This window comes from Chionomys nivalis, chromosome 6, assembly GCF_950005125.1.
Source record: "Chionomys nivalis chromosome 6, mChiNiv1.1, whole genome shotgun sequence".
In the NCBI taxonomy this organism is placed as follows: Eukaryota; Metazoa; Chordata; class Mammalia; order Rodentia; family Cricetidae; genus Chionomys; species Chionomys nivalis.
In genome coordinates, this window is record NC_080091.1 from 68710340 (window position 1) to 68732842 (window position 22503).

The 22503-nt window shown below is 45.2% G+C and overlaps 1 protein-coding gene across 9 annotated transcripts in view; it reads left to right on the plus strand.

Annotated features, from left to right (window-relative positions):
- Nucleotides 1–22503, plus strand: part of Limch1 (LIM and calponin homology domains 1) — a 306925-nt gene that overhangs the window by 69051 nt on the left and 215371 nt on the right. The gene's annotated exons all lie outside the window — the stretch shown is intronic.

The following is a 22503-nucleotide window of genomic DNA, read 5'->3' on the forward strand; positions in this document are numbered from 1 at the left end:
TCTCCAGGCTGGCTGCAGCTCACTTAGTAGCAGACTACAGCCCAGATGGAGAGGCACCGTCTGATTTGTGCTCTCGCTTCCCACGTCGCCATCGCAGTGGAAGCACACTCTTATTGCATGCCTAATCGCTGTTTTGAAGATGAACAGGAGGCAGGTCAGAAACCCAAGTGACCAAGTTTGATGCCTGAAAAACTGTCTGGAAGAAGTGGCTTAATGTATTTGCACATTGGTCCACAGTTATCTGTCGCTACGTGGTCATTTAACACCAGGCCCCTCACATCTTCCTAACTGAATCTCCGGGACCTCTGATCACGTTACCTTACACAACAAAGACTTCACAGGGTGGTTAAGAGAAGGGTCTTGAGATGGAGATATTCTCTCGGTTTATGTGAGAGTGCCCATTGTCACCCCAAGGGGATTCTATAAGAGGCAGATAAGGAGATAAAGTGATAGGATCAGATGCATTTTGAAGGTGGATGAGGCTTTGAACCAAGGGATGCTGGTTAACTCTAGTAGCTAGAGAAGGGAGGGAGAACTCGGTCAACGTTTCCAGAAGTAGCACAACAATGCCTGACACAAGCCTTCTGGCCTCCAGAGCTACAGTGCATCGATTTGCATTCTTTTAATATACTATACTTAAAAACTACTGTTGTATCAGCATCATCTCTCCTACCCAAGCCAAAGCCACACAGAAACAGTCCAGCTCACTTCTGCACATTGGCGCGGTAAAATTAGAATGAGCTTCTCTCTCCCCCACCCATTCTCCTGGTAACATATTAGCTTTCTCTTTTTAATGAGTAGGAACTTGGAAGGGCAGGGAGTGAAGTGTGGTGACTTGGTCTAGGTTGAATGGTTAGAGACTGAGCCTGGGTTAGAGCCACTGAACTCCAGGGCTGCCATACAAGAGGTGGACTTACGTCAGATGAGTCAGGTGGGATCTGTCAATCAGGAGTCGGCAGAGAGGAAGCTGCCTTGGGAATCGCGTCTTTAAAGCCCTCTGTTGTAGGGCCCTGTTGACAAGAGACCTGGAACTACATGAGGAGATGTGCCTGTACAGCGCACCTTAGCCACTCATCTTGATTTTGAACATTTAAAATGCCCTCTTCAGAAATAGCTGCTCTAGTGTATTTGTTGAATGATTAGCAGCATAGGTAGTCTTTAATGCATTCATAGCTTTGTAATGCTTTCATTTGGATTTCAATTCACCTTTTAGTTTTTAGTTATCTCTTAGATTGTTTTTTTGGGGGGGGAGAATTTCACACATGAGTACTGTCTTTACATCGTTTCCATCTCTCTCCCTGTTCCTCTAACTCCCCCTGTGCCCCTAACTTCCTGTCAAATTTACGACATCTTTTTAAATTATTCCTCTCTCTCTCTCTCTCTCTCTCTCTCTCTCTCTCTCTCTCTCTCTCACACACACACACACACACACACAGACAGCCTGCTGAGTCCATTTAGTGTTGTCTGTAGGTGCAGGTGTTTAGGGCTGACCACTGGGGGGTGGACACCTGCCATTTACCTCATAGCTGGAGAAGATGAATTCTCTGAATTCTCCCTCTCACAGGTTCCCTGAAACTGGAGTTACAGACAGTTGTGAGCCCCCCCCCACCCCCCACATAGCTGCGGGGAACTGAACTGACGTCCTCTGCAAGAGAGATAACAGTTCTTAAGCTGCTGAGCCATCTCTCCTGATCCACATTTAAAACTTTCTAGGAAGTTCGGTTCTAATAAAGTTTATAGAGCCACAAGAAAAACCTCTTCTAAATTTGTTTTTCTAGTAAAAGAATAAATTATGGGTTGTAAATTAGGATGCCAGAAGTCCTTGTCCCATCATGGGAGGTGGTAGTGGTTTGATTTTAGGGAAAATTTAAGGCAGAATTTATTTCTGCCTTTGCAGTGTTGAGGAGCAGCACTCGGTTACGTTAGGCAAGCACTCTACCACCAAGCCACATCCTCGGCCCCTTAATTTGAGCGCTTTCCCCTTTCTCATTCGTATCTTGATGTTTGGATGCCAGGGCTGTTCATTTTTTAAAAGGTCTCCAGCTGGTAGAGATGGCACCTTCTGGACACTTGCCTGCACGTGGGGACCCTCCAGGCCTTTCTGCAGGAGCCTTTCTGACGTAGACCTGGGGTGCTTACTCAAGGACTGGTCTTGCAGGCTTACCCAGGGTCTGGTCACAAGTCTGGGTCACTCAGAAATAATTCCCATATGTTGGAACAGCTTGCATTAAGAATAATCTTTGTGAGCCAGTTAATACTGTGAGGGATTTTTTCCTAGCTCTGTCACTGTGCTATTTGCAGCCCAGGTTCTAACCAAACAGCTTTTCCATTTGTCATTGCGACTGTGGAAGCCGCATGGAAAACAATTATAATAACTGCGCCAAGTGGTCCATGCGAGAATGCCAGACCTGCAAGCGGAGCCCCTAAATTTCTGAGTATTTGTGTATAAGCTTGGTCACGTCTGAGGATGGGAAGCCGGGATTTAGCCTCTGAATAGGTATGTGTTGGAAGTATCTAGTCAGTATGGAAAAAATCCATTAGATAGGTATATTATAAGGTGGAAAATTAGGGTAAAAATCTATGCTTTTGGTTCTTCCTTTTTACTTCTTGTCATGTGGGGGTCTGGAGAGATAACTCAGTTAATCAAAGTCTTGCTATATAAACACAAGGACCCGACGACTTCTATTCCAAGAACTTATATGAAGAAGATGGGAGTGACCTTGTACTCCTGTCATTCCATGGACAGGAGGTAGATATGGGGGGTCCCTGGGATTCTCTGGCTAGCGAGCCTAGCCTAATCTGCAAGTGACCTCTTCTTAAAGATCCCAAATGGACTGTGTCTGAGGAATAACCTCAAGGTTGACCTCTGCCTTCTATGTGAGTACACGGGAACATGTGTGCATAGACAGACACACATACTATACACACATACACACACAGGTACAGACATATGCACACACACATAGATACACACATATATACACATAGACATGAGTGCACACACACACACACACGTAGGCAAGCCTTGCTCAGAGTCTCCCAGGCAGTGTGTTGTTGAGCTTATATTGCTTTGGACTCGCTGTCTCTTCTGAATGTAAACTTGCCAGGAGGGTCATCTCTTCAGAAGAATTTCCAATAAGGTTTTGTGCTCACTTTAAAATAAAAAAAAAAAAAAACATTCTCTTCTCTCTTGAAAAAAACATTCATGCCCCCAAGAAATATCTTTGAATGTTAGGCAGTGGGGGCAATCAACTGCCTCTTAGTAAAGGGTTAATCTCCTTAGAAACTGCCTAAAGTCCTGTGAGACCCAAGTGTCCTCTCCCTCCAGTAGAGACTTTGGAACAAGAAGAGAGCAGGGCCCTGGACCTGGGCCTGACAACAGATGCCATACAGTCCTGGCAGGGTGGAGTTTTCCCATTTTTAGGTAGCAGTCTCTTGAGGACCATGGCTGACAGTGGAGCAGTGTCCCTGACTTATCATTGGGCATCCACCCAGCTGGCACTGATAACACACAGAAAGTAAAGTGTAATGGAATTTCTTTAAATCAAGGCAGAAAGAATTAAAGCACTATTCCACAGGCAAAAGTAGCCTAGGAAGGATCAGAGGAACCCGATAAGGACTCTCCGCTTTGACTGGTTCTGTGCTCAGGGTGTGGCTGGCGGACTCTACAATCCTGAGAAGGGCGTTTGCTCTTGGTTTCCCTTGTACAGTGGTCAGAATGGCCCTTTGCAGGCCAGCTGAATTGATCTGTGTGTTTCCCACTATCTATCTTTCACAAAAATGCGTTTCCCCTCTTGTTCTGCCAGACATTTTCCATGTAATGACTGTAATCGTCAAGCCAGGCTGTTTTATCATTTCTTGGGGGTGGGTGTCCTGTAGTTGTTGTTGGATGGGGTTGAGATTTTTTTCCTCCTTTACAATGGCCTCATTGTCACACATGGTGAAGTTTGGACCCTGCGGTGTCCATGACATTATTACGTCTACACCCAGCCCATGCTAGACAAAATTTATTGCCAAAACAGCTTTTGCCTGGGCTATGAGAAGAGGCTGGGCACGCACTGTTTCATGGCAGGAGAGCTGATGCCCCAAACATGGCACTTAGTTCACACAGCTGCGGAACAGATTGTGTCTAAAGAGTGTTCAAATGTGTTATCCACCGTTGAGTCGCACAAAACTGAAATTGTGGAGAAGTAGCTGCTCACCCCACAAACAAATGACCCCCTTCATCTTTCTCCTTGTTACACTTACTTTATGTGTGGTAGTGTTTTCCTGCATGGTTGTCTGTGCACTCTGTGGCATAGGATCCCCTGAAACTGGAGTTCCAGTGTTGTAAGTCTCTATGTAGGTGCTGGGAACTGAACTCAGGTCCTCTGCAAGAACAGCCAGTGTGCTTAACTCCTGAGCTATCTCTTCAGCCCCCTTCCTTTTTTCTTACTGCACTGGAGAGCTAGCCCAGGGCCTTGTATGTATAGGGTAAGAGATCAACCACTCAGCTACCCCGGGCCCCGTCATTAGCTTTCTTCATCTGTGTCCGCTCGGATGGAGGGCCGCGGTTCAGGGAGGTTAAATAGCCATCACAGATCACAGAGAAGAACTGGAGGACAAGGATTCAGACTTGATCAGCCTGAATCCAATGCTAGTCTCTTCACTGCAAACTGCTGTGGTCGAAGAACTAAGCTTTTGTTGGGGAAAGTTCTAAAGCACTATCACTCGAGGCCGAGAGGACAAGGGTAACACGCTGGTGCCTCCTGCACCATCCATCGAAGCAGGTTGTCCAGGACTGCACCACATCTTTGTCCCGCTCCACAGGACTTGGAGGATTGACAGTGATGTAATTGCTGCAGAGAAGCTGAAGACATGGTCTTGACCCCTATGACTTGTGCCATCATGGACTATACTGTAACGGTAACTCACGTGTCTTTCTTCGAGCATTTTGCTTTGGTGCGTAAGGATATTTGGAGGGACACATGGAACATTGGGAGTGAAGCTGAGCAACTGGGAATTGAATGTGTGGAAGATGATCTGGTTTTTTCATGTCGCCCTGAGTTCCAGTAGCTCAAGCTGTCATTCACTATACCAGGTTCCTGCTCTCAGGATAGACAGGAGAGTATCACAGCCTCTACTCCTGGAGCACTGAGGGGTGTCTGACGCCCACAACACAGTTCACATGGTGGAGGAGTTCAAAGTGAGGGGGAGGCAGACCACACCCTTGAGGTGGTCCTCTAAGTGTTCTTACTCATTCTCTTGACAATTCGTTCAGCTTACTAACTGAACATCTCCTAGAGAGGCTTTTCTAGCTGCTTCCAGATAAAGTTGCTGTTCTTATACGTTGGAGTTGGCTGGTGGAAGAAAAAAAAATAGGAAGACCGTTAATTTATTTTTCAATTTAACTCAGTCCCAGCTGATACATAGGCAATGAAACCCCCAAACCTAAGGCTAAGGGGAAAGTCATGGAGGAGGGGACAGAAAGAGCATAAGAGGCAGAGGCCGGGGATGCCTGTTGCTAGGTAGTGTTCCCTAGGCGGGACGGGGAAAATGCGACCATGAAATCTCAATACTAGGATTGCCTGAGCAAGACTAAATTCCAGTTGACATGCTGGTGTGGTCAGTGGAAATCCCACATGGTCCCATCCCTAGCTGAAGAGCTCCCGATGGCCTGTGGCTGTGGAGAGAGGGAGAATCAGTCTCCCCCAGTGAGCGCCTGCATAGACTCTCCAGTCCCAGGTAGTTAGCCCTGCACACATGTACATATGAGCAAAGCCGAATGGGCTCAGTAGGTTGTGTATACACGTGTAACAATAAGAACTGAAGAAGACCATGAATTTGGAAGGGACGCTAGAGGAGGGAGGGCTTGGGGAGGGGAGGGAGAGAGTGATGCAGATACAGTTCTCATGGATGAAGTTCTCACAGAAAGAAATGAAAGATAAAACCAAAACCAACAGCTTAGCCAGGCATGGTGGAGTGCCCCTGTGGTCCCAGCACTTGGGAGATGGAGGCAGGAGGGTCCGTTCAAGCTCCACCTCAGCTGTGCAAGTGGGTTTAAGGCTAGCTTGGGCTATAAGAGATCTAATCTCAAAAATCAATCGTTACGCTTCAAGATAATTTTTGTGAGCTTGCCCTCTGTAATTCTTTGAATCCCCCTCTGGTTCTAGAGCAAGCTACATGAGGGTGGGTAATTGACAACAAATCTAGGAGTCTGTTTGGCTCATGGTTCCAGAGGCTGGGGAGTCTGAGAGTGTGATGCTGGTGTCTGTTCAATGCCTGCTGAGGACCCTCTTGATGTTTAATAAGGTGGTAGAGGGCATGTCATGGGAGACAGAGTGAAGGTGCTAACTGTAATCTTCCTTTGGAGCTGGCACCACTGGCACCCTATTTGATAACCTCGTCCAGCTTTAATTACCTTCTAAAGACCTCATGTAGTCGGAGACTACAAGTTCATTCCTGCTGCCCAGACTGAATAATCACACAGAAACTATATTGATTACAGCACTGCTTGGCCAATGACTCAGGAGTATTCCTAGCTAGCTCTTACCTCTTACATCAATCCATTTCTTTTAATCTGTATATCACCACGAGGCTGTGGCCTACCGGTCAGGTTCCTGTGGCATCTTTCTCCTTTGGCAGCTACATGGTGTCTCTCTGAGTCTGCCTACTCTCTCTCTGTATCTCTGTTCGGATTTCCTACCTGGCTTTATTCTGTTCTGCCATAGACTGAAGGAGCTTCTTTATTATTAACCAATGGCAATAAAACATATTCATAGCATACAGAAGGGAATCCCATATTGGCTTCACCTCTAAAAACCACTACAGTATGGGTTAGAGTGACTTTCCAGCATCTGAGTTAGGTAAGAGTGCCCATGCCCCTTAGCAATCCTGAAGTGCTTTAAGAAAATGTTATTTAATGCTTAGTTATAAACTTGATACAACAGGGCCCTTGTGGTAAATTTATTTTTCAACATTTTAATCAGAACACTGTTTTTGTGAGAAAAACTGCATTTTCCTGAGCTATTTCTCACTTTCTACCTCTCTCAAGGATTGAACCCTGCTGGCTGGCGTAGCACCATCTGTGCTCCGTGGAACAGTTTGCTGTAGACTCCAGAACTGGGGAATTGGCACATAGTGCTATTTTAGTTTCCCCAGTGTAACATAACAGACACGGTCTGTTGGAGTTTTAAGTTCTACAGATTCAGTAAAAAGATGCCCCCAGCATTCGCAGGAAGCGCGACAGACTCAGTTCTGTTTTGACAAGGCATAAAGTTTGCCAGAACTTTTGCCCAGTGCTGAGTATAGCGGTGGGGGTTCAGCAAGTTGTCTTAGCCTCCAGTGACTGCCCATCCCTGACAGATTCCTTCCCTCCAAATAGATTTTACTTCCTGGGCTGTTGGGCTGGCGTCTCTTTCTCGCATATATGGAGGGGTGAGAATCTTGATGGCTCTCTAGCCCTTCCTTGTCTTGGAAACTTCAAACCAAAAAGGAGTGCCAGAGAGTCTTTTTGGAACTTGATCTGTGAGCCAGGCTGGCTTTGAACTCAGAGATCTACTTCTGCTTTTCTCTGCCTCCCAAATGCTAAAGGTGTGCACCACCACTGCCTCACCAGCTAGGGATTCTTTCCTTCTTTCTTTCTTTCTTTCTTTCTTTCTTTCTTTCTTTCTTTCTTTCTTTCTTTCTTTCTTTCTTTCTTTCTTTCTTCCTTCCTTCCTTCCTTCCTTCCTTCCTTCCTTCCTTCCTTCCTTTCTTTCCTGAGATAGGGTTTCTATGTGTAGCTTTTTGTGTCGTGCCTATCCTGGTACTAGCTCTAGTGCCCAGGCTGGCCTCAAACTCACAGAGATCTGCCTGCCTCTGCCTCCTGAGTGCTGGGGTTAAAGGCATGTGTCATTACTGCCCCTTTTTTTTGTTTTGTTTTGTTTTTAAGCTAGGAATTCTTAGTAGAACTGATCTCTTGAAGTTAGTTTGTTAGGATAAGATGTGAAAATGCATGCCAATTTAGTATAGAAATTACTAAAAGCTAGCTGAGAGTGGCAGTTACCGGTACTCAGGAGGCTGAGGCAGGAGGATTACTGCTAGCTTGAGGTTAGTTTGAAAGAAGGAATGGGTGAAAACTGAAACTTGATTACATGAGAAAGGCACAGCCTCTTCAGTAGTAAAATCTAGCAATACTATGTTAGGTAAAACATCTAATTAAAGGTGATTAGTGTTTGTGTCAGTTTGTCCCGTTTCTGATTCGCTCTTATGTGAGTGGGTTTCCTTAAAGGAATGCTTAAAAATTTGCAACACTCTCAAATCTGTCACACACACCCTTTGGTAAGGACATAATTGTGCCTTGCTTTTAATATGAGGGGAAATGAAGGTCGGGGTAAAATTTGTATTAAATATTTGGAACTTTGCCCCCTACCTATCCTCAACATCTAGAATATGCATGAGATTTGGGGAAACAAATCGGAAACAGGATCTTCCCAAGATATTTGAAACATGCATATCGGAACGGTGGGGTCTTGATTTCAGGATAGTGTCATTTCATTTAGGAGCTTGGGTTGCAAAGTTGTGCGTAATTGTCTTCTTCTGTTTTATTTTGACTCCCCCAAGAATGAAAGTCATTTAAAAAATTAATATTAACTTTGTTAGTATAAACTTTTAACAGTGTAAACCGATGCCGCCTTACCGTTATAGGCCCTTGGGTGTGATGTGAGACCTCACAAGGGAATGGAGAATAATTTAAATTAGGTGTGGTTTTGTTTCTCTTCTAACATGTAGGGGTTACTGGGGACATGGAGTTCGTACATAAAACAAGAGGTGCAATTTTTTTCAGACATTAATGTTTAAAAAAGCATAGCAGGCAGGTAGGCCAGAAAGCTGTAGATGTGGCCGTTCCGCACAGAGTGCCTGATTCTGCTCACTTCTGTGCATATGCATATGCTTAGCGTATTTCCTGGCACTCACGTGGATCTAGTGTGCATGTCTGGAGCAAACGAATGAATGAAGAAACCAGGTAAATAGAAGCAAACAGTTAATTGACTGATTTCAGAGCTAGCTGAGGACGTCACTTGTGTGGATCCCAATGATGGCTCAAGATCCCCTGTGATTTCCAGACAGACCCCTTCTGGTCCCATTTCAGCTGAGTGTGTTGAGGAAGAAAGAGACTCAGAAACCCAGGCTCCCCACCAATGCACACGTGTCCTACCGATGCGGTATGGAAACAATTACAGATTGGATTTTAATCATGTAAGCGGTACAGGCATTCTGCTTGTCCTCGCTTCATTTTCCCGCTGTAATTACCTTATTATGTATCAGTCATTTGAGCAGGGTAAACAGTAATTGCTGGGAAACTAAGATTTTTTAACTTGAAGAAAAGAATTGTTATGTAAATGGAAGGGGAAATCGCAAATGTGTTTGACGATTCCTTTTGTTTGTTTTGCAATTCAGGAAGTGACTTAAACTCAGCCTGCCAATGTTTGAAGCTAGATTTTTATCAAAGGACTGGTCCTATTATTTTTCATATGTGTTTAGTTAAGAGATTTATTTAGATGGAAACATAAGCTAGCCAGCAAGAGTCTCACTTTTAGGGAGTGAGTTTCCTCATAAAAAGCTTGGTATTTCATGCCCTGATGTAAAGAGAAAAAAATATGTAAGAACCCCCCCCTCCCCTCCCGGAAGAGACCAACGTTGCAGATTCAGACCACCTGTGAGACTCTAAATGCCTTTTCCGGAATCTATGTTAGCTAAAGAACAACATTTGATTATAGTGTTTAAGAGCAAATCAAGGAGTAGGCAGATGAATCGAATCAGTGGATAAACACATTTAATAGTAGTATGGACGTCGTCCTTATGAGATGGATCATTATCTAGTGAAACCATTCTCATTTCATGTTGTGCAGCGTTCCAGATCTCAGGAAGCGAGGGCAGCTGTATATTTTTAAACCTTCGCCCCCGCCCCCCACTCCAGCATCATTTCCTAGGAGAAACGAAGATCCATTAATTCAGAGTATTTGTAAGCAATGGCTAAACTCTGGTCTGCAAACATCACAAAGGCACCTGGGGAAGGAACTCACTTCCTGCCAGATAAAATGTAATGTTCTCCATCTGTCCAGGGAGCAGTTTGGCTGGATGTCACGGGGCAGGTGCTTTGGAGCCCTTGCTCCCAGCCTTTGGGAATTTGTCTGGACTCAGGCAGAGGACGGTTAGAAGCACAGCATCTTCTGTGTCTCTCCGTCTCAAAAGGTGGACCCATCAGGAAACTCGGGACTCTAGTCGTGTCTTTTTGACGAGCTCACTCGTCAGTGGGGCCAGAGAGAGGCAGAATGTGTCCTGAGATGGCGCAGGGATGGAGAACTGCCAGTTTCTCTTAGTCTGTGTAGTATTGCCCCCATAATCGCACCCGTGTGTTTTAAGTTCTGGAGGTTCCTTCGCACAGTGTTCTGTTTTTGATAATACTTACATAGACATTTGGTAACTTGCACCATGCAGATGGATTTTTCTCTTCCTGCTGTATGGGGGCCACGGGAGTTTGTTCTTGCTGTCTCATTGAGATGTGGTAAGAACCATATTTAGATACGTTGTGGAAACTGAGATTTGCAAACATGACCCAAAGGGAGAGTCGCAGAACCTCGAGCTACTTGGTTGGTGTGGGCTGCCTTGTATTTGTGTGTGTGGTGATATTCCTTTGTCCAACATGCCATCGTCCTCTCCTGGTCATCTCTACCCATCATTAGAGTGGGCAGTCTATTCCTTTAGTCTCCCCAAGTAACCCTGAGGAGAGAGGAGCCAGCGCGCCACCTGCTCTGGCCAAGTGCAACAGTTGAAGTCCCCAGAGCCTGGAAGGAGCCATCCCAAGAGCCCCAGTGTCCTCACACTGACCACCACAGGAAAGGGACTTCCAGTCTTGCTCAACACTGGGGCTTTGAGTACACTTTATGGCCAGGCCATGGTTCCTCCTTAGTGGCTATGGACATAGGGCTTATAAAAGCGTCTCGTGGACGACAGTTAGGCCAGATCCTACCATTCACTGTCTCTGTGGCGACCCACCCGCTAGACTGAGGTTATGAGTCGGATTATTTAATGGCAATGTTGTCGACTTCCTCCAGCCTAGTGTCTTGTGTGGTCAGCGCTGTGTACTCCCCTAATGAAGGCTCTTCAACATTTCCCGAGTTTTGGTGTATGTGTGTTCCAACACTTTTCCCGTCTTCATCTCCGCAAGGGTAGGATTACAAGTGTGCACCATCACCCTTTTTTTTTTTTTTTTTTTTTTTTTTTTATAAAGTGGGTTCTGGGACTGGAACTCAGGTTGTTGTGCTTGTAAGGCAAACCCGTTACTGACTGAACTATCTCCCTAGCCCTGCTATTCTCTATTAATAAATTCCTTGGAAACCTGTTTGAATAAGAAGCCTCTGATTTATAGTAGAGCGGTTGATCAATGGCCCGGGAAAGGTGGGTTCTTGCCATTGGATGACCCCAGTGGAAAGCGAGGGACCCCAGGCATCTGAAATGAGAGCCCTGGCATATAACTACAAAGCAGCATGAGCCAGAGACACTGATGGAATTTTTGTCCTCCAATTTTTAATGCTTTTTAAATATATTTTTGGCAATAAAAATTGCAGCTGAAGTACCATCTCTGTTTGGAAAAAAAAAACAGCAAAAGTGGATTGTGACAATCAGTTCCTCTGTTATGGAACTATGTGAAAGTTTCCTTAACTCTTTGTCGCCTGGACTGTTTCTTTCTTCCATCTTTCCAGAGGCAATTTATGTAGCTTAAAACTGGAAATTAATTTTGCATTGACTTTTCTATCTTCCTCTGCTGTTACTGTTGGCAGTGTTTGCTTCCCCCGGATGCTCTCTGAGCCTGGTTCTGTGGAGCAAATGCTGTCTTTGGAGGACTCTGGCTCTTTGTGGCTGAGATAAATACATATCATCCTCGACTGGGTTTTATTTTCCCTCTGTGAGTAGATTCTAGAGAATTGCAATTCTGGAAAGAATTAAAAGTTCAAATAAGACAATGAATTTCCCTCAAGGATTATGGTTTGAAGCCTCAGCACGCTGAGTAATTGTTCTAAAAAGGGCTTTCTTCTGTGAGGGTTAGAGGGTTGATGCCTCCCTGTTTTCAAGACTGAAGATTGAGAGAGCTGTTTTCAACTGCACGTTCAACTGGACTACGGTCTGGACCATGGTGGGAAGACTGTCTGCAGGCTGCCGAGTGTTGTTTGTTTGAAATACATGTAACATCTGTACAATTGGATGCATGGCGAGTGCAAGGTCTGGGGTCAGCAAGGAGGGGCTATAGATGTCTTGGGAGACCTGGGGCTCAAACCCCAGGCCATGTGCATGCAAGGCAGTTACTCCACCCCTGAGCTCAAGCTCCAGCCCCTGGCGTGAGCGCTACATGCTGATTGCTTTATTTTCCTGTGAACTAGCTAATGAGTTAGTGTACCATACACCCCCACTCTTTCTGGAATGGTCTGCAAATGGAGAGAGTGTTGAGTAAGTGTTGGAAGGCAACAGCTCAGGCAATTAGCAGGAATTAAAAAAAAAAACCACGTGTATGTGATGAAACAAAGGGAAAAAAAGCTAATATGCAAACTCAATCACTAACACTTAGCATAAAGACAAGATGACCTCATTCATAGGTTTCCTGATCTTGCAAAGCTTCTTTAAAAGTGGGAAGTGGTTGCCAGGTGTGGAGGCTCATACCTGTAATTCCAGTATTAGAGTGGCAGAGGCAGGAAGGTTGCTAGTTTATGGCCAGCCTAAGCTACCTAGAGATCACATTTAAAAACAAAGCAGCACTGGGAAGTGGCTTTAGAAACTGAATTATGAGGACTGGGGCAATAATTCAGTTGGCAAAATGTTTGCCACACAAGTACCAAGTAAAACTGGAAGGGAGACACAGGAGATCCCTGGGACTTTCTAGAGGGCTCAGGTTCAGTGAGGGAGCCAGTCATAGCAAGTAAGGGAGAACATGATGGAGAAGGCATATCGTGCTGACCTCTGGCTTACACACGCACGCACGCACACTCGCACACATGTGCATGAGCATGAACGCGCAAGTATGTGGGACTCATAAGTCCCACAAATACTCATAAGTACACATGGAAATTAAAAAATAAAAGCAAATATTGAATTACTGTGAGAGAAAAGGGAAAAGTTGTTTCCCCCAAATATGCATGTGTATTTGTGTGTATGTTGTGTGTATTTGTCTGCCTGTGTATTTGTGTGTCTACTTGTGTACATGTGTGTGTGTATGTGATTGTGCATTATAGATTCAATGTGGATTAATGTAGAAACAAGTCAGAAACAAGTTTGAAGGTTAAATATATTCATTGCATTTCAGCAGGAACCAGTGTTTGCAAAAAGGCTGAGGGACCGGTGTCTGCTTCTTTAGCAGATTTGCCATTCCCGTCTGCGTCTGGAAAGACATAAGACTCCAGGCTGCAGAATTCTGTTTTTATTATTAAGACAGTGATGTCCGTCCAAACTAGGTGACTGTGATTCATGGACTCTTCAAGGAAAACCAAATATTCTTTTATAAAATTAAAGTAACAGAGTTGGGAATTGTACATCTGTTCTTAAAAATCTGGTTTTCATAATAAGGAGCAAATGTTAATCACCACATCTCTGAGGAAAGTGAAGGAAATTCTTCTCGAGCTGATCAAGACTTGATTCTGGAAAGTAGAGCTGTGGTGACCATGAGGAGGTGAAGGCAGCGTATCTTGCCTCCTTACCTACGCAGTGGTAAATTCCAGGCTGATGGCTGTCACCCTGATCAGGGTAATAAAGTTAGACTAGTGGCTTGGCACCAGCATTTAACACAATTGAAATGGAGTAGGGGAAAACTTAGTACATTTATATAGTAAGAAGTCTGTTTTGCAAACTCCGTTATCATTTTCCATGTGTATATACACAGCGGTGCGTACAAACTCTTGATGTAAGGTGTACCTCTCTTGCATTTCCTCCACTTTGAGGGCATCAACCATAGAGCTAGTTTTAGTCTTCAGCTGGACCAGAGGCCGCTCCCCCTCCCCCGTGGTTGATGCTCTGAGTCAGAGACACATTTCATTCAGGGCCGTCCTACTCTGACGTCACATTGCACTTGTGATTTAGCTGTCCATCCTGGTCTGCGTCCCCCTCAGGAATTCTTGCTCATCCAGGGTTTCTTGTGTCTTCTGACGGGCTGTTGGGATAGAGGGGGCTGGAGTTCTTAGCAGACGGTCGGCTGTCCGTCAAGATTGTAGAATCAGTTTTCTAAATGAGCAGAGAGCGAGACAATAAGGCGTCGCGTTTAGCATTGCAGCGTCAATGGCAGAGGGTGTTTCTGTACACATTGCAAGTACTTATGTGTTTGAATTCATCAGACTGTTCTTTGTGAGGGCAGAGTGGGCTCTGAGGTTGATCTTGTACTTCGGGTGTGCAGGTCATCTCAAAGGAAGACGAGGCTGAGCTAACATGAGAAAGTTAAATTCTCGTGTGAGTAAAATGCTCTCATTGCTTCGGAGGCCTCCTATTCCTTCTGGTTCACCTCAAAAACACGAATGCTTGAAGGTACTTACATCACACAGGAAAAAGTTCTCCCCAAATGATACTTACTTGAAAGCATTCATTTTTCATGGCCCAAAGCGAGAAGTATTTTTTTTTCTCAGTGTATAGGATTGTGTTCTCAACTCCTCTGAGTGTTTCCATCCTTCTGGGCCTTCCCCTCCCACACTGAGGATGGGTTCAGGAATAGTTAAGGAGTGATCTACTGTGCCAACACCCGACACCCAACATTTCACCTCAAATCCTACAGATGACAGCGGAAACATTTTAAATTCTGGAAGAATGGCAAAGCTTTGTAGTTCACAGCCCTGTAGTTTCTTGTTCCAGATCCCGCCACCCCCAAACTAGCTACGTGAGTGGAATTCAAACTTCATTCTCCCATTGGGGTGACACTACACCTCCAGGTAGCACATCCCTTCATTCCCTTTACTCATCCATACACCTCATCATCTGTCCCAGCCCTCTCTCTGCCTTTATCCAGCCTCAGTCCTGGGTTGCCTCCCCCCCCCCCCCCCGGGCTCACTTCTCGGAAGGGCTGACTTGCCACTTTGCCCGCCCCCCTAAGCTCTAGGACAAGCTGTCTGGATGGACTCTTTGTTCTGCCCGAGGACCAGACAGTCCAGTCTCTGTGACTCTTCCTGTAGGCTCAGCCCGTTCCACACACAGCCTCCATGCTCTCCTTCCCATATAGAATAGACAAAAAAGCAAAGGCGTGCATTTATCACTATGGCAACCACTGCCTGCCTCTTCTTTGCTCTTTTTTGAAGTTACTTCATGGTTGAGAAGTTTATTTGCATAAAGTTATTGAATAGCGAGCTAAATGCTTCTAAGTGCTTCTAACCGCCATTTGGAGGTTTGGCCTTAATTCCTTTCACAAGCCTGTAGTGTGGCTGTTTGCTGCGCAGCGTCTCCACTATGGATGCCTCAAATATTCCCGCTGCCAGTAGACCCTAGACTTTGCTCTCCCCACACCTCCAGATCCCTCAGGGTGGGGCACAGCATCAGGTGGATATGAGCACCCAGCCTGGAAATAGATCTTAACGGAATCACGGGAGCTAAAACCCTTCAGCTCTAACCAGTGTGGTGAGTGATAGGTGACAAGACACTGTGGAAGTAAGAGTCCTAACCTTGTCCTCCCGGTGGTCACCATGAAGAGCCCTCAGGACACGCTTCCATGTGCACCGATATTATTGTGGTAGTTAGTGCATGCTGTGTTGCTGTGTTGAAATGCTTCACAGAGCCAGCATGGGGCAGAAAGCTTTGTCCGCCATCTTTGCACATTGGCACTGTGCCATAGTTGAAGCCATACTTTCTCAGCCCTTTTGTTTTGAGCGTGTGGTGGAGGGCAGCTTGTTCAAATCCGGGCCAACCAGGAAGCAGCGAGTGGGACAGGAACCAGGGGCCAGATTTAACCTTTAAAGGTGTGTGTGTCCCTAGTAACCTGCTTTCTGCTAACGCGTCCTCACCTCCTGCATCTCCATCCTCCCCACATAGTACCACCGAATGGGCACAAACATTCAGGACATGAGTCTACGAGGAACGTTTCTTATTCAAACCATAGCAGGCATGGGTGAGGATGTCCAAAGGATTGTAGAAAAACACAGCACCATATTCATGGAGGGGACACCCAGGGAGGTGGCATTCAATGATGTGGGGAGGGAGTTTGAAGTCACTTCTTGTGAAGTCATCAAGGCAAGAACCGTAAAATCTCTGAGGCCATAAATCTAGAACTTTCTTTTATAATTTTTGCAGCAAGTAGACAGTTCATCGTATTTTAAGTCTGGGGAGTTCTGCCTCTTCGTAGGAGTTCTGCCTCTGACTATGTCTTGAGTAGACAGATACTTCTTTCTAAGCACCATCTTTAAAATAATGATTTGTGTGTGTAAGGTGTGTGTGTAAGGTGTGTATGTGTAAGGTGTGGGTAGGAAGGGTATATGTGGAAGTCAGAGGACAACTTTATGGAGTCTGCTCTCTTCTGCCACCTTTATGTGGGCTCCAGCAATTGAACTTAGGTCACTTAGGGCAGCAAGTGCCTTTACCGACTGAGCCATATCTGTGACCGTGAGCTTGTGTCAGCTTGTTGTTGGTTTCCGTCTCTGGGAACCGTACAGATGTTTGCCTTTGTGGAGCTGTTGAGAGATACTGGGCAGGAAAGATGCGCCTCATCATTCTAATGATACTGCAGCCGTGGCAGCCAGTATGCCAGTGCGGTTCAGCTGTGTCTGAAGCACGGTTGGGGATGACATTGGAGCAGAGTGATGCACCTCAGCACAGCTATGGCAGCCAGTATCCCAGTCGGTTCAGCTGCGGATGCCATTGTCTCTGACCTACTCGGAAGGCATCTGAGAACTGATCTCTTATGGGCATAGTTCTGCCTATTGATGCCTCAGACAGTATTGGTGTTTCCCTTGACTCCAGACCTTGTATTACATCCAAAGAAGTGTATGTAATCTATATTTGCATATAATCTATATATAAAATCACTTTGTAGACTTCCAGGTTCTAATCTCTTTCCCTACTTATATGCAGCATTTAGCCTGAATGGGCTTTTATCATTCTCATTCACTTATTTTTATATTTTTGCTACATATGTATATATCCATATGCTATGCATAATATTGTTTTATGTGTGCTTTTAAAAGCCTGGTGGAAACAGTGTAACATTGTCTCACTAGTCTGCATGCATTTGCTTTCTAAGCTTTTGAGATTTGCGCATGTAATTCTACTTTTTGTTTTATGCTCCTGGGTTTTAGACCATGAAAAGACCGTCATTTATTCCCATCACCACCTATTGATAAACACTTAAGATTGTCTCAATTTTTCACTGTTGCTAACTTTGCTAGATTGAACTATTGTAGCCCTTGACAGACCGAAGACTTCAGCAGGCAGGGGCGTTGTCTTTTCTTTACTATGTACCCTCCTGAGTCACGAAGTCCAACTTCTTCCTTCGGTGCTGCAAGGCCAATGTCAGAGGCCAAATCAACACAGCTCCCCCCAGCCCTCAAAACTAGATGGTTCTTCCTTCGTGGTCACAACAACACTTTCTCTGCCTGAACCTCTTCTGTATTTACTGCAGGCTGGCAGGTCTCCTTCTTCTGTTGCCCTCCACGGATTAGCTGGTCTTTGAGAGTGGAAAAGGTGCCACCCATCTTTGTGGCACCCACAATACCCACGCCTTGTGTGTTTGAGGAATACCATGAGATTACTTCAATATTTAGTACTGGGAGTATCCGGGGACGCGTTCACTCATGCCCTTCTGGCTTGCAGTTGGGGTCGCACTGGTGTGTTCTTACTGTAGGCTGTTGCTCAGAGGCCAGGTGACACTCTGGAAATTTCTAGAACTCTAGAGGGGAACTTTTCATCACGTGTGTGCCTCAGCGGTGGAAGTATTAGCCCTGCTCACCTTTGTCAGAGAGAAAGAGAGGTAGGAGAAAGGCTACATGTTGGAGGAGGGAAGAGGGTAGGAAGAAAACCTTACATTTTATGAGTGTTCATTTTGAACATATGCTTAGCATCACTGTTTTGAGAGGCCTGTCTCTGTTCTTGCCTGGAAACTCGCCTGCTTCCTCCTGTCGCCTTCAGGCATAGCCCCGCCATTATCTTCCATAGCCACCTTTGTGGTCCTCACCACCCCGTGCAGTTCTGTGCACACTGAATACTCGTGTCCTCTGGGCCTATGGTAGAACATTTAGTCAGAATGGCATCAGTGAATTCAACAGTCATCAGTGTTTTATTAAATAAAACATAAATTTAATTTCCATCTCATTAGTAGGTAGAGAGATTGTTCTGAAGAACATTTTATGTGTTTGCTAATAGAGATTAGTAAAAAGAATGGAGGTTTTCAAAAGGTTGTGTTTATGTGTGTGTGTGTGTGTGTGTGTGTGTGTGTGTGTAAAGAGGGAGAATGAATACATGTAACTGGTGTGTAGGGGTGGTACCCACTTTCCGGCTCTTTTTGAAAGACAAAGCAGAGAAGTAAGCTCTGCAGGACACGCCAGCATCCACAGGTTATTTTCTAGGAAGAACTTGTGAATCTGATGCGGTTTATAACTTATTTTCAGTACATGGTAGGGATGCTTTAAGGGCAATCCCATGCTCAGCTGTGATAAAATGGAAGGTTGCAATCCTGACAGCCCCCTGCCCACCCTGCCCAGTTCTGCCCCGAAGGCATCAAGAGCACAGCCATGTGTATACCTGTGGGGTTTACACCTCCTTCCTCCAGCTCGTATGTAGCCATATTTTAGGAAAATATCCCTTGTTGACTGACTAGTTGTGGTTATTGCCGTGTGCACAGTAGATCCATCCATAAAGTGCACTGCATGTTTCTGTAGGATTGACTGCTGTAAATATTTTATGTCGAGTTAATTCCCCAGAATGCGGCTTTCTCCAGTTAGAAGGAAAACAATAGCTGACTAAACAAAAAGAGGCTGCCATCAATTAGCGTTTGGACGTCTGGCTTTAGATGAAAGGATGGCTTGTTATTTAATGTAGCAGTCAATCCTGGGAGCAAATCCTCCTTGATCACATTTGGGTATGTTTCCTTAATCCTAAAAGGAGAGGGGTGTAAGCCAGGGGCTTGGGACCTGATCGGGCCAAGAGGGAGCAGATTTGGATGGAAGTGGGGGTGTTGAGTTGCTTCCTGTGACTGAGGATGTGTCCTGAGGTGAGCAAGGCTGAGTGAAGACGATCTGTCCTTGTTGCATGCTCTGGTGAATTATTTAAGCCTCAAATTCTTACTACAGTCTTCTGTATTGACAGGAGTCTTGTCAATCACCTTGGCTATGTTTTTATTTATTGATCAGTTTTGTGTGTCTGTGTGAGATGTGTGCATGTTCACATGGGTGTGCTTAAGTGTGTGCAGGCTCATGTGTGTGGAGGTCAGAGGTCAGCTCTGTGATCACTCTTATTTTTTGAGATGGTCTCTTACTGAATCTGGAGCTCACCCATTTCATGGGCTGGCCAGTAAGCACCGAGGATTCCCCATCTCTGCCTCCCCAGTACTGGAGTTACAGACTTGAACTGCTGTATGGGACTGTGTATGTGGGTGCTAGGTACCCCAAATCAGGTCCCTTGTGCTTGCGTCCAAGCACTTTGGAACTGAACCATCTCTAGTCCACTCCTTATTATTTTAGCCTGTTGCCGAGGAAGGACTATCTGATGTCAAATAAGATATTATGACTAGATGGCAGGAAAGTAAGAGCAATGAGTTTCTCATTTAGTGAGTTTCGTTTCTAATTTTATTTAGCTCTTATATCCGAGACAGACATTCTCTCCCTCCCTCCCTCCCTCCCTCCCTCCCTCCCTCCCTCCCTCCCTCCCTCCCTCCCTCTTCTTCCCCTCATTTCTTCCCCCCCTCTTCCCCCTCCTCCTTCACTGCACAGGTTCTGATGATACCAGTGAAAGAGCTAGATCAGTATCTTTTATTTGCTCTGTCTGAGTTTATAGAACTTAGGACTGAAAAACGCTGTGTGCTTTAATGGCGGTGTTGGGGGCAGGAAACGCGGCTGGGTTTATAGTCTCACAGGGCTTGTGCTCTTCGTTTATGTTAACATGTGCTTTAGGACTCATGCAGATTTATTCAGGGAGAAAGAGGCTGATCCGGTTGTTTTCAGAAATCTGTATGCCCGATTTTCTTAATTTTTTTAAAAAATGATATTTTAACTTTTTGATGATGTTTTCTTATCCCAAAACACACTGCACATTCTCCAGGTACAGCATGGCATATGTCTTGCCGTAAGCAAGCAATGAAATAGCACTACTTTATTATTAGACTGATGGAGATTTAGAACCCTACCGTAGGCCTTGACAGCACGCTAGCTTTGAAAGAGAGACCCACAGAGAAGCAGACGGGGAGGAAATGCTTTCACCAGTTGCCTCTTCACTCTGTACTGAACTGTCTGCCTGGGCTACTATTTCTGCTTACCAAGTTACCCCCAAAACACCGTGGCTAAAAGCCTGGAGGACTGATTCACTTGCAAACCTGCACCTTGGCCAGAGCTCTGCAGGGATGGTTTGCCTCTGTGTCACGCTTGTTAGCTGTGCTGGCTGAGAAGGGGCTGCAGCTAACACTTGTTGGCACACGTGTGCAGTGGTTGATGCTAGCGTTGAGTCATATCCTAAGGACAACTGTTATGCCTAACACACACACACACACACACACACACACACACACACACACACACACACAGAGCAAGATTAATAGAAACCCAGAGTCAGCAATTGGGGTTCAACCTGAAGGTCAGAAAAGCAAAACACCAGCCACTGACTCTTACCTCTACCTCAGTCCGAAATGGCGATCCTGCCTCCAGGAATCTCAGGAGACTGTGAGTGAGAGCTGTCTCCTCCTGTCTTATATTCCTCTATAGTTTAAAGGCATGCATCACTACTGCCAGTTTCTATGCCAAACTAGCGTGGCTACTGGGTTTAAAGGTGTGAGTCACCACTGCCTAGTCTGTAAGACTGATCAGGATGGCTGTTTTATTCTCTGAAGTTCAGGCAAGCTTTATTTATTAAAATACAAATGAAATATCATACCACACACACACATACACATACAATCACAAAAAGGAGGCTGGCTTTCAAGGGTTAGGGTGATATTCTGTGTAAGATGAGAGGCCAACTAACAGTCTCTGCCACTGACGTCCTGACTCTCTGAGGGATCAAAGGAAAAGCACTGTTTGGAGACTAGGTAGGGCCATGTTTAGAGATTCACAATTCATGTATTGGATAGTACAGATGAAAAGTGTGTGTGTGTGTGTGTACTTCTGCCATAGGCATAAGATTGTGCTCACCTTATATACACCTCACTGTCTACTGTAGGGATAAGATTGTGCTCATGGGATATACACCTCACTGTCTACTGTAGGCATGTGCTGTTGGGCTCACCAGATAAACACCTCACTGTCTACCATAGGCATGCGCTGTTGTGCTCACCGGATACACACCTCACTGTCTACTGTAGGCATGCGCTGTTGGGCTCCCCGGATACACACCTCACTGTCCACTGTAGGGATAAGATTGTGTTCATGGGATACACACCTCACTGTCTACCATAGGCATGTGCTGTTGGGCTCACTGGATACACACCTGACTTTAGTCAGGGTTTCTGCAACAGTTTAACTTCTGAATTGTCAATTTTATCTTGCTTTCATAGTCTTGTATACATTATTCTATTTATAATAAATTGGATCACCTTACTTTATTAGTTCACACTGTTTTGTGGAGACAGGAAGGAGACCCTGAGGGATGTTATGAATCGGAGACCGTTACCCCCAGACCTAGAGAAAACCAGGCACAGTGTAGCGTTGGTTGAAGAATGATGTCATATTAATAAGAACTAATAATGTTTACTGGGAACTTTCAAGTTCCCCAGTGGCAATGTAGAACAGGTAGTTTTATTAGTTTGATTTTACTGAGGAAACACGGCCCAGGGCCCTGACCCATACAGTGAAGTGCAGCAGTTACCACAGCAGTGAGACAGTTTGGCTCAAGTGTCCCGTCCCTCACCCGGGAGAAGGTAGAGAATTCCATTTCTTCCGAGCAGTCACATGACAAAGCATCTATAGAGAGTTATAGAAATGGATTTAATGAATATCTGCAAGTCATCTAAGTGATATGCAAAAGCCATTCAGACGCTGATGGGAGGCTTAAAAACAAAATATTTAAAATACTGTCTTTGCTCTCGAGGACTTCAAAATTTAGCGAAAGTATTGAAATACCATAACTAGAATATAGCTCAAGCATTGGTTGAGTGAGCAAGAACTTCTGAAACAGGGAACTCCAAAGAAAGGAGCTAGAACCGCACTTTAGAAGCTTGAGGCAAGCGATAAACATTTAGTGTGTGGAGACCAAATCCCACACTGAGCAGACCTCAAAAGGCATTCAATGGGAGCCGTCGCATATGTTTATCTGGGATATGGGCAAGGAGAAAGGAGGCCAAAAGTGAAAAGGGGACTAAAGTTGAGCCTTTTCCAGAGACGACAG